Source organism: Stegodyphus dumicola, chromosome 2, assembly GCF_044657685.1.
Source record: "Stegodyphus dumicola isolate Sdum_Otavi_A_Nest chromosome 2, ASM4465768v1".
Classification (NCBI taxonomy): domain Eukaryota; kingdom Metazoa; phylum Arthropoda; class Arachnida; order Araneae; family Eresidae; genus Stegodyphus; species Stegodyphus dumicola.
In genome coordinates, this window is record NC_140769.1 from 244,589,416 (window position 1) to 244,601,696 (window position 12,281).

The window sequence follows — 12,281 nt, forward strand, 5'->3', positions numbered from 1 at the left end:
TACTCCTCGCCACAATGGAACTACTTTTTTTTTCTTAAATGCTGTTTACACCCTGAGAAGGCTATTTACACGTTAGGCATCGTATATTTATTAATCTGGGATAGATCTCCGGCCTAGGAATTTGTGCCTCGTAGCCTACGGCCATCTATAGAAGTAGGTTTGGTTTCGTTTGATTTATGTAATTATGGCAAAGCCAGAGCAATATCTGCCTAAAGGGAGGGTTACCTTCGAGGAAGACTTTCACCCATGCAGCCATTCCTTTCGCGGGATTCGAAATTCGGACCGAACTATAACAGCTCAGCGACTTTACCGGTCGGCCGCTGGTGGCCCTAACAGAAATTGTGTAACCGTTTTACTTAATATATAACCAGTCTCTTCCAATTAAAATTGCTTTTTTTATGCTGGACGTGCATTGCTAGAAAATAAGACGAATGTTCCAAATCTGAATACCAAAGTAAAATTCACTATTATTCTTGAACTATGTTTTTAAAGGAAATATTAGCGGTAGAGTGTTAGATTAACAACTCTATTTGATTTTGTTATTAAAAAGTAATGAAAAAAAGTAATGATTTCAAAATTATGGTGACTGACAAAAGATGCTTAAAAATCATTGTCACCTCATCGTTACTAGGCAGTTCATTTTACCATTCTTATGATAATGATAAGAACTCTATTAAAGTGTCGGAATCGAGCATACTCGGTTTTACTTACCAAGTTTGGCGATTATGATATAACTTCAAACGTTAATACTGAGAGAACTGAATTATTGCATAATTTTTATTTAGGAAAGAAAAATGATTGTATATACTGTTACGGTTTCTGTATTTATTTTGCTATTTTTAGTAGGATTTGTCTTAATTAAATATTCCGTACAAGGTAGTCATGTGGCGTACACATCAGATATTTTAATTAAAAAATATATTAAACATCTTGTATCATTTCCAACGGTGAATCTTCAGAGAACAGGCAATTGTCCAAGTCGTGTAGATCAGTGATCTCAAACTAACATCGAAGTAATTGAAGGTAACAACGAAGCAATTTGAAGCCCAAGAATATATTTGAATTATGAATTTGTTGCAAATAAGGAGGTTAAAGATTTCAAGATTTTAGTTATTTGAAGTCTGAATTTACATTATTTGTATTAGCGTTAAAGACGGGGGAGAGGGGGAATAAGGTAATAATAATAAATAATTTTAAAAAAAAAGAAATCTGAAAGCTTTCAGATTTTATTTTATGCCCAAACGGTATTTTTCCCCCCTATTTACAGACACACAAACGTTTTGAAAGCATTTCGGCTGCTAAAAATACTTAGAAAAAGCATATGTTTAGAATTTCTGATCGACAGTCTCGCGCGCTGGAGATAATTCTGTTTTATACAGTGTTGCCATTTCTCGATTTGAAATCGTTGAATTTGTTAATCAAAAATTCATTAAAGTTTTGCAAAATATGAAATAGATAATAAAACAAATTCCAAATTTCGGCTTCCAGATTCTATATTCGAGTGGAGGACTACGTTTTTTCCCAGTGCAAGAAACATATATACATTCATGTAGATTTTTCGTTATTTAGTTTCTTTAAATATAATACAGGACGATAATATTTGGTGGAAATAATCTGAAAATTGATTCGGACATTTAAACCCACATAGCACAAAAACATCCTTGGGTTATCCCAAGGATGTTGCTCGCGGGATATGCGCACATCCTCAGGACATCCCGCGAACGTCCTAAACACCTCCTCCCGAGTGCTTAATGTCACATCCCGGGATATCCTCAGGACATCCTAACCAAGTCCCATCAACAGCGTGCGGGATGTTATTAGGATATGAACTCCTACTTACTACATCCTCAGGACATCCCACAAACCTCCTAAGCACATCCCATTATATCCTAAAAACATCCTATCTATGTCCCATCGACAGCATATGGGATGTTATTAGGATTTAAAGTCCTACTTACTACATCCTCAGGACATCCCGTAATATCCCAATTTCCTCCTAAACTCATTCTCCTGAGCGCTTAATGTCACATCCCAGTATATCCTTAGGACATCCTATCTACGTCCCACCGACAGCGTATGGGATGTTACCAGGATTTGAAACACTAGTTACAATATCCCTTTAACCTCTTAAATACATATTCTCAACTGCTTAGTGTCACATCCCAGTATATATACAGAGGAAAATTCCAGTGAAAGTAGTATGTGAAGGTGTGATGATCTAAAACCTACTTTTTTTTACACAGATAGTCTCAAATCGTTCTCCTATGGTTACTAAGGAAAAATCAGAAATGTTGAAAATATTTATACAACTTATTTTGTTTTTAAATCTGAATTTGTGAATATATTAAAACTGAGCAAGGAAATTAAAATGAATTATTAATACAAAATATTAAAACTGAAAATTTTGCTTTTATTTTTAAGATATTAAAAATCTTTTGATCATTTTTAAACATCCAATAGCCCCCAAATTGAATTATTCATAATTAAATTATTTTACAAAATCAGTTTCTAATTTCAGTTAATTTGTATTAAAAATTGAATAATAAAATTACCCATTTAATAATCTTTACATAAATGAATCATCTTTCTTTAAAACATGTAAGGAATTTATAGTGTTTTGATGACACTGTTGGGAAATTGTTAAAAGGAATAAATTGTATTTTTAAAACTAAATCAATTCCTAGCCTCAGAATAAATAAATATGTTTTCGTAACATGAGAATGCTGCAGGCTTTTTTATATATTTAATATTTAGTTGTAAAAATTTGACATTTTGTTAACAATTCTTTATATCATTCAAAAGGTAACTCAAGAAGCTCTTCTAAAATTCTATCTTTCTGCTCACACAATTAAAAAAAAAAAATCTGAAAGGCCTCAGATTTTAGCAGTCACTCAAAGAGGCTAAAAGTTTATGAATGCATAGATTATCAATACAGATGGGGCAGTGGAAATAGCAAAACATTTTATAGGATACTGACACCAGAAAGTTATATATCTTCTATATATTTGAAAAATGAAGAAATATATCATGTAATTATGTAGAAATATTAAAATGTTTTCAATTAGATATATCATGAATTAAATGCATTTTAAATCAATCAGATTAAAAATTAAAAAAAGCATTGTTAAGAACTGTGTGTAATGCTTTTAATTAGCTTGGCTTGTTAGTCAATTTAAATTTTGCCAAATGGCAAGACTTGAATGAAAAGCGAAACAAGTTTACGACTGACGATATGAAGTCACATTTCAAAACTAATAGCCCTTTTAGATTAAAAAAAAAAGTTCTGAAAATAATTTGCAATGGTTCATTAGTATTATTTTACGCAAAATTCAGTAAAATGAAATTTACCCGTTGAAATCAGCACCAAATTAAATTTTGTAAATTCTAACGCATGTTAAAGGTTGTCTCATCCAGAATTTTATTACATTCATTTCAGAGCAAAATAAAACAGTAATTGCCATTTATATGACAATCAATATCAAAAATTTAAATCTGCATTTTACACAACATAGAAAAACTTCAAAAGATCTACTGTTTACCATGCAATTAAGGCATTTTATTCTGCTATCAACTTTACCAATTATTAATTCCATTAAGTATATTCTGTTCACTCTTTCTGCTCAATATATGCAATGTAAAATTTTCCATAAATTTATTAATTCATTTTATTTTGAGGTGAGCTTTTATTCAACTCTCAATGTCAACGAGAATGTTTAATTCATTTTTTATTTGGTCTCAAAAGAGAAATCAAAATACGTGGATTTATGTACATGTATTTATGAATCAAAATACATGAGAAATCACAGTGAGAAAAGCACTGCTACCTTAAACTGTGATTATACATAACAAATGCAGTGAATTATAGTTAAAAAATAGTGAAAATATTTATATTTCTGAACTATTTCATATATAACATTTTCAGTTTCGCATATGTGGCAATTTAAGAACTTTTTTACGTATACCAATTTTTTGAAATATCTGCAAATTTTTTTGTATCTTCAAGGAAAGCTTATTCTTTCACCTTTAGTATATAAGTAATGGTAATTTACCAGATAAAATTACTTAATGGGGAATACAGAAAAATATCTAACCACTTACCTTTGTGACTTCATCTGCAAAGAGACTAAAAAAGTAGTTCAGCTAAATCTGCTATAATAAATATTTATAATAATGCTAAATTATGCAATATCTATTAATATGACAAATTTTTGTAAAGCTATTTATTTGGATGAAAAATAAACACATTCAGAAATTTATGGCACTATATTATGATTAACAGAGGAAAAACACTTTTCAAAATTCAAAATAGTTTTTATTAATCCAATTTATCACATTTTATTTGAATTCATGAAAAACAATCTTATATCCATGCATTCTTATGTATATAAGAACTCTTGATAAATTGGATCTCTGTCATTGCCTTTCACAGCACCTAAAATAAGAAAACACTCACAATTACTATATGTGAATATAATTCATAATTAAATTTAAACAAATGACTATTAGAATGCAAATTAAAGGAAGCATTTAAAATATTTTAACATTTAGTACCTATAAACAGAGTAGCAATTATTTGATTTTTTGATTATAGTAAAATAAACATGGGGGATGCCTTTTAAAATTTTTTATGTCAGAAAATAAACTCAAACCACCAGCTGAACATATGAGCAGTTTTATCAATCAGCCACTGGTAGGTAACCTGGATACTGAATCAACATATAAAGTTGCCAAGATAAAGAGAGAAACAAAATTATGATAATCACATCTTACCTATTCATAAAACTATTTTAAATTTAATGTGTAGGCAAGTCCAAAAAGAGTGAGAATGAATTTATTTTGCAACACAAAGTAAAGTCTTGCAGGAGCAAAAAAAACTTGTCTCATGAGATTGGCAAGTAAAAAATAATTAACTGCATCTGGTAACATTTATCTGACAACACATAAGTAATTGTTAGCTACGTGCAGAAAATAAAATCTGATCAGGGGTGTAGCTAGAGGGGGGGAAGGTGGGCATCTGTCCCCGGGTGCAGAATCCAAGGGGCGCCAAACTGATGTTAGAACATTTTAGAATTAAATGTTTTCCATCCTTGGCTAGCAGTAGGGGGTGCAAAATCTTCAGCTGTCCCTGAGCGCTGAAAACCCTAGCTATAACTCTGAATCTGATCATGTTAATGCAATTTTAAACTTTTGAATTTAACCGCAGAAATTTACCAAAGAAGTACTTGTAACAGTAGTAAATGAAGATGTGGCTAATCTTTACTGTATGGTACACCTTGGTTTCTGTCTGAAAAAAATCGCAAAGTGGTATTGGTTGTTTGTGAAATGTGGAAGCCCATTGCGTCAAATAAGTTTTTCGGTAACCCTAATGTTGATAATGTTGGCGAAAGTAGCCTTTGGGAAAAAAAAAAAAACTTTTTTTTGTCAATAAAAAGGAGTTATTTCTGCAAATATTGCCAACGTGCTGTGATAAATTTAGTTTTGGGCTACTTTTTTTAATAGTAAACCTTTTGTACGGTCCCAGGTTTTTGGTTCTTACCATTCTTTTCAATTGCTGTGTTTGGTTGCACGGAAGTGGTATGGTCTTGTATTTTGAACATACTATTTATTATTTTGGTGTGGGTACCATCGTTTGAGTATGTCTGAAGTGACTAAGATACGAAAAATTTAATTGAATTGCTTACCTGGAAGATGGTGGTGGGAAGCCTAAACATATGCATGTGAAAAAAAAGGTATGTTAAAAAAAATGACGTTTCATTTATTTTTTTGTCTCTGTGTGTTAAATTTTGTTAGAAGATTTGTTGTTTAATGTTTTTATGTTAGGAAATATGTATTTTTGGTAATTTATTCCTCTCTGTTTGTGTATTTTTGGTTGTCTGTGTGTTAAGACAGTGGCGAATTTTTTCTGGTAACTATGATATTTTTAACTTTCTGATTTTCTTAAAGTGAAAATAGATTAATGTGGACATGGACAAAGTTAAGGCAGTGCACAATGCCCAGTTTGTGCAGTTCTCTGTTTTAATAGGTCGATGTGTACATAGACACAGATTTTGTGTATGTCTTTGACTTCTTATTTTGGTTTTGTGTAGCGGCCACCTTGAAATTGGTGCCGATCCTCTCAGGTGACGATCTTGATATAAAAAAAAGAAACGATTCACCAAGGGTTACAGTAGAGTAAATTTTTACCAAAGATGTTCTACCATAATCATCATTTCAGTGGTTTAAACACTAGTGGAGCAGTATGCAGAGATGAAGATTTGAGTTTTGTTTACACAGCATGATGGTTTAGGCACTCCAGCCATTACAGTGAATAAAATTATAATAAACATAGCCACAATAATTGTCTATAAATATTGATGTATAAGACTGCATTAACTAATATATTTCTTATGCTAGTATATACAGAATCCTTAATCGAAGGGAAAATCAGAAGACTGTGCATGCATTTTCCTTTAACTGAAACATGGATTTGACCATACAAATCTCAGTCTTACAGGACATGCCACACTATGCAGATAGACAGTAAAAAGTACTTGTGTTGTTTTTATTTGTTAGAGGTATGAAATAAATATACTTCTAGATTTTAATTTTTTCTTTTCTTGTTTTACATTTGGATTACCTATCAAAAAGTAAGGAATTCTGATATTATTACAATATCGGAGTTAAAATAACAATAATTGGTCATGTTAAAGTAATGAAAAATTTAAATTAGGTTAAAAAGTAACCCTTAATGTGGCATATTTTTTAATTAAACTCTATCGACATTAAAAACAACGGTTGATCTTTACAATATGGTAACCGGTAGTTTGGCGACATTTTGGAGGCGATAAAGGTTACTACCTGGGACTTTGGTAATAATGTGAGCAGTACTCAGTTCCGATTACGCATTATTTTGCGTGAGGAAAATGAGAGATCATGGGATATGTCATGTGATATTAATGGACGAATTACGGTTCTTTAATCGGAAAAGGGGGGAAATCGGGAAAAATGTGGAAATTTTGTATTTAGCTTTATTCTGTGTTGTGTGAAACAGTGTTGTGTAATTTTTGGATCCCATGGCCCTAACTAAAGTGATTCGAAATGGGTATTTAGGCATTGTGATAAAGAGAAGTTTGCTTTTTATTTAGCGGAGGAAAAATTCGCAGAAAAAATCTTTGAATAATTTTATTGAATGAATTAGAAAAGTGTATCCACCACGTAATCAAGATTCTGAAGAAGATTAGGTAAGTTAGTATTTTTAATTATTTGAGGATATTATTTTTATGCATTGTTCTAAATGTAAGGTGGAAAGGAATTTGGTATTATTGGGAAAATTGTTATTAGCAATGATTTAGTTTAAAGTAATTAGGATTGTAAGGTAATTTTTATTAATTTAATGTATGTGCTCATTTATATTTTAAGCAGTGTTTTTGAATTTAATTATATTTTAATGAAATGATAGTTATTTTGTGAATTTTATGTTTGTAGGAATTTGGTATACGTTTAAGTTGAAATAAACGTGCATGGAAATAATTTAAATATTTGATACTAAGTATTTGTAATACTTGCGGTATGAATTCGTTGGTGACGTGTATAATGTAATAGATGATTTAGAGGTAAAAGTTTTTGGATATTTTATTTATTTTATATGTGGAAATGTTCATATTTGTAAAGGGTAAATACTTTTTCGCGATCAGGTAATTTCATATATGTTCTTTTTACCGTGTTTAAAGATTGAGAAAATTGTCATATATTTTCGTGAAATTTTTCTAATTTATGAGAAAAAAGCAGTGTACATGGATATAGTGAAGAGTGTGTGCAATGCCATTTTTGCGCAATTCTGGGATGTTTTTTTAAGTAAAAATAAATCGACGTGTACATGGTTTAGTGATATTTTAATTAAATGATAGTTATTTTGTGAATTTTATGTTTGTAGGTATTTGGTATACGTTTAAGTTGAAATAAACGTGCATGGAAATAATTTAAATATTTGATACTAAGTATTTGTAATACTTGCGGTATGAATTCGTTGGTGACGTGTATAATGTAATAGATGATTTAGAGGTAAAAGTTTTTGGATATTTTATTTATTTTATATGTGGAAATGTTCATATTTGTAAAGGGTAAATACTTTTTCGCGATCAGGTAATTTCATATATGTTCTTTTTACCGGGTTTAAAGATTGAGAAAATTGTCATATATTTTCGTGAAATTTTTCTAATTTATGAAAAAAAAGCAGTGCACATGGATATAGTGAAGAGTGTGCGCAATGCCATTTTTGTGCAATTTTGGGATGCTTTTTTAAGTAAAAATAAGTCGGCGTGTACATGGTTTATGTGTATGTGTTATTTTGAAAAACGCGTAAGGTGTATGGTATTGTGCACTTTTTCCCAATTTTGCAGTGAATATTTGTCATGATTAAGCAGTTTTGTTTGATAAAATTTCTAGCATAAGTGTAATTTGGCTAGTAGATTGTTGGAAGAAGTGTTCAGTAGATAAGAAGAAAAGAAACATGTCTTTACTTCGTGAAGACAAAATGGTGGCGGGGAAAAAAAAATAGAGGGTTGCTGTAGGAGAGTTGGTTGCCAAATTTTCGCCAAAAAATCGCCAAGTTACCATAATGTAAAGATCAACCAAAACAACAAAACGTCCCTCTTTATTAAGGACTTTAATTAACTAATTTTAAATACAGAGCTATGAATGAATTTTTTCCTTTGCATGTTATAATAACTGAAACAAAATTACTCTGATACAGTCAAAATTCCTAAATGCAAGTACATAAAATTTACTTTAGCAATTTAAAGAGATGAGACACACTGAACAAATGAATAAATTTCTATCAAAGAATAATTTATTAAATTTGGCCCATTCCATAGTAAACTTTAACCATTAGATTACATTATTACACCATGTTATCAGTTTGAAAAGCAAGTCATATGCCAGATCTTGGATGTAAAAGAAATGCACAAAATAATATACAGATTATTGAAAAATGATGTATACCAATGTTTATAGATATGATTAAATGTAACAGAAAATTTACTGTCACAACCATATTTTTAAGTGAAATGTATTATTTTAACATTTTACAATATTTAAGGTATGGCATTAAATGCAATTATGTGCCTGGATGTAAGTTAGTAAATTAAAAAAAATAATAACAATAATCAAAGAATGAATGTCATGAAAAATTTCAAAAACAAGCAGAATTTAATTTAGAAGACCTTTAGACACTTATGATAAATAAATTTGAGAATTCTTCACCCAAAATTAAATTATAATTAACTAAAACCAGTTTGACTGACCTTCTACAAAATCCTTCAGCTGCAATTTTTTCTAGCTTGAAAACCAAATTCTTCTCCACATGGTAATAACATCTTAACCAGTTGAAATTCCTGCAGAAAGTTTGATAACACAGTAATAGAATTAATAGAATAGAAAAATTAACACAAAAGTATAGAACATCATTTAAACTTAACATTATTACAAATTTTGGTGCTTTCTGACTATCTGCAAAGCTGTGAAAATTGGCAAAATGGTTAGTTTATGGTTCATATCTACTGCTCTGTTCACAAGTAGTAATTCAAATAAGCACTTTATAAGAAACAAGAAATTTTAGGATGCACACACACAAAAATATATACATTGGGTCAATATTCACATATTTTTCATCCAATGGAAATACTATTCAGAAATAAAGATTAAATATAAAACATGTAAATACATGTGTGTGGTATGCATATTCATAGTTTGCTATTATCGTGTGCATACTCTTGCTGTTTTAGCATAAGTTGAAGCTGTGAGGGCAGATGATAAGAAAGTATCAGAATTTTTCATGTATAAGAAAAGATTGCCCTGACAATAGTATCTCAATTGTTTAGCACTGACATTTACATAGCGCATTAGAAATATATAGTAATATATGTATGATGAAAAGATAATTGCATATTATTAATTCATTTTTTTAAATGCCAAACTTTAACAATTCTTTCACATATACTTAAACAGAATTCTTTCACATGAACATCTAAAATCCATTCTTAACTAAAGAATAAATAATAAAACCATGTAAATTTCTTATCAAGCCCATCATTTCCGAAATGTCTACTTCTGAAAGTTCCCAGCATTTCTCAATATATTATTAAATTACTAAACTAAGCATCAATGATCGTCATGTTCGCTAATGTGGCAATATCTTTCACACTTCTTTGTTACCACAAGTAACAAGTAGGCTTCAATAAATCTTTAACTGTTACATGCTACTTTTGTCTAAAATTTGTACAAATAATAAAATTAAATGAGCTCTTTATAATATGCTCAAAGAAATAATTTTGTATGAAAATTTGTATGTTATATATTGGCCTGATTAATGATTCAGGAAATAATTCGGGTTTTCAAAGTGCTTCCAATAATTCAAATTTCAGCTTGTGTCAAAATAAAATCTATAACACAAATCTAAGCAAATTTCCTTATGAACAATGCATTTTAACATTATTCAATCACTGGCAATCACACAGTATTGATTGCTTCAATAAACATTACTCTGTTATTTTAAAGACTGTAATGTTTTAATTATTTCCTTAATTAAAACATTACAGTCTTTTCCTCCTTCTAACACCAAAAGAAAACCCACATAAGAAATATAAAAATATCAGTAAAAATAAATTATATTATTGAACGACACTTTACATTAATTACACTTATGCATATATTATTTTATTATAAATTATTTCAAAATCAATAAAGAGAAGGGGGAGAAACTTTAATATTGACATTTCTAAAATGATATAAACATTAATCATTTAGTACAGTTTGTTATTTCAGGCAAAAAGAATTCACTTTTCTGGATAGCATTTATATTTCCATCTCACTTTCAATGAAACATTAAGAGAAATGCATATAATTTAAACACCAGTTTATTTTATTTATCAGACAGATTATGTCAACTCAAAAAAACCTATCGGTAAAATTCGGTAGTAATAATTCTGAATGTTAGGCAACTTGCAAGATTCAACAAAAATTATCAATACTTTTATTATAATGACAATACTACAGTAACATGAACATAAAATTAAACTGCATATAACTATAAAATAAGCCAGCATATAATAATGGTGCATTGGTTTCTAAAACAATGGGCTCGATGAAAAAATACATGTATTATGGTAGCTATTCATATTCTTCAGCTTTCCTAATATTCTCATGTTCACTTTACATAACTAAAGTATCTAAAATACAATAAAAATGCAAACAATATTTATGAGAAAATGTTAAAAGCAATCATAAGCATTTGATTGAATGACCATATTTTGTCTTCCTGCAAGTCGAATCTTAAAATGATATGCAGTTTGAAAAATGCTCAATCCTTTTATAAAATATTCAAAAAAGATTAAAAAAAGGTACTGTTCTGTTATTAGGACCGGGTTCAGAATTGTATTTATGTATGCTTGTATATTTGTATGTTTGTGTGTCTACATATACACATCTATGCACATACTTACGAACACAGGTTCATACATTTCCGATTCTGGTCCCAATAACAGAACAGTACCCCCAAAAAAACTTGAAATTACAAACTAGATTAAGATAATGTTTCAACCATACATATTTTGGACAAAACAATGCAAACTCTTATTTTTATACAATTGTTCAAACTATTTAACATAAATGTATTGCTGCAATAAAATAATAAGCAATCTGATCACACATATTATTTTGAAACTGAATGCATAAACTAGACTAAAAAAAATTCAGTCATAAACATTTGGATAGCAGGGCAAATTAGATATTTGAAAAGACAGCCAGCCATTGAGATACACGTAATTCACGACAGAATGGTAACAATTCATACAGCTGTGAAACATTTAACTGTCAAAATGACATAAATTCGAAAAGCAAAAAAAGTAAACATACAAGTATTCCAACTGAACTTACCTTTCATGCAACAAAAAATATCCATACAAGTTAACCTCAGGGCGCAGCCATTTTGGATTTCGTTTCAAATCAGACAGATCAAGGAGGTTAGACAGATGTTTACGGATTTGCGGAAGAATACGAGGAACTAGTAGCAAAGAATCAGAGATTCTTTGCTAGTAGTTTGCCGGATACAATGTGCAATGACGCGAAAGAATATAGTTCTGTAGAACTTCCTACATTATTCCGTAATAAACAGTACTATTTCCTAATTTTTTCTTTATCTAATTAATTAATTAATAGGGAAATAGTTAAGTAATGCCGAATTCATTTTTAATGAAATGTAAAATTTGTATGTATGGGACGACCACCTTCCGTCCAATATTTCTGAG

General features: G+C 29.9%; 1 long non-coding RNA gene across 1 annotated transcript; it reads right to left on the reverse strand.

The window, feature by feature from the left end:
• Positions 1 to 4,290: 4,290 nt before the first annotated feature.
• LOC146998915 (uncharacterized) lies at positions 4,291 to 12,032 on the reverse strand. Its single transcript, XR_015039827.1, has 3 exons — positions 11,911 to 12,032; positions 9,282 to 9,371; positions 4,291 to 4,432 (listed from the first exon to the last, which is right to left on the reverse strand). It is a non-coding gene; the product is annotated as an uncharacterized LOC146998915 (long non-coding RNA).
• Between the last annotated feature and the right edge of the window lie 249 nt (positions 12,033 to 12,281).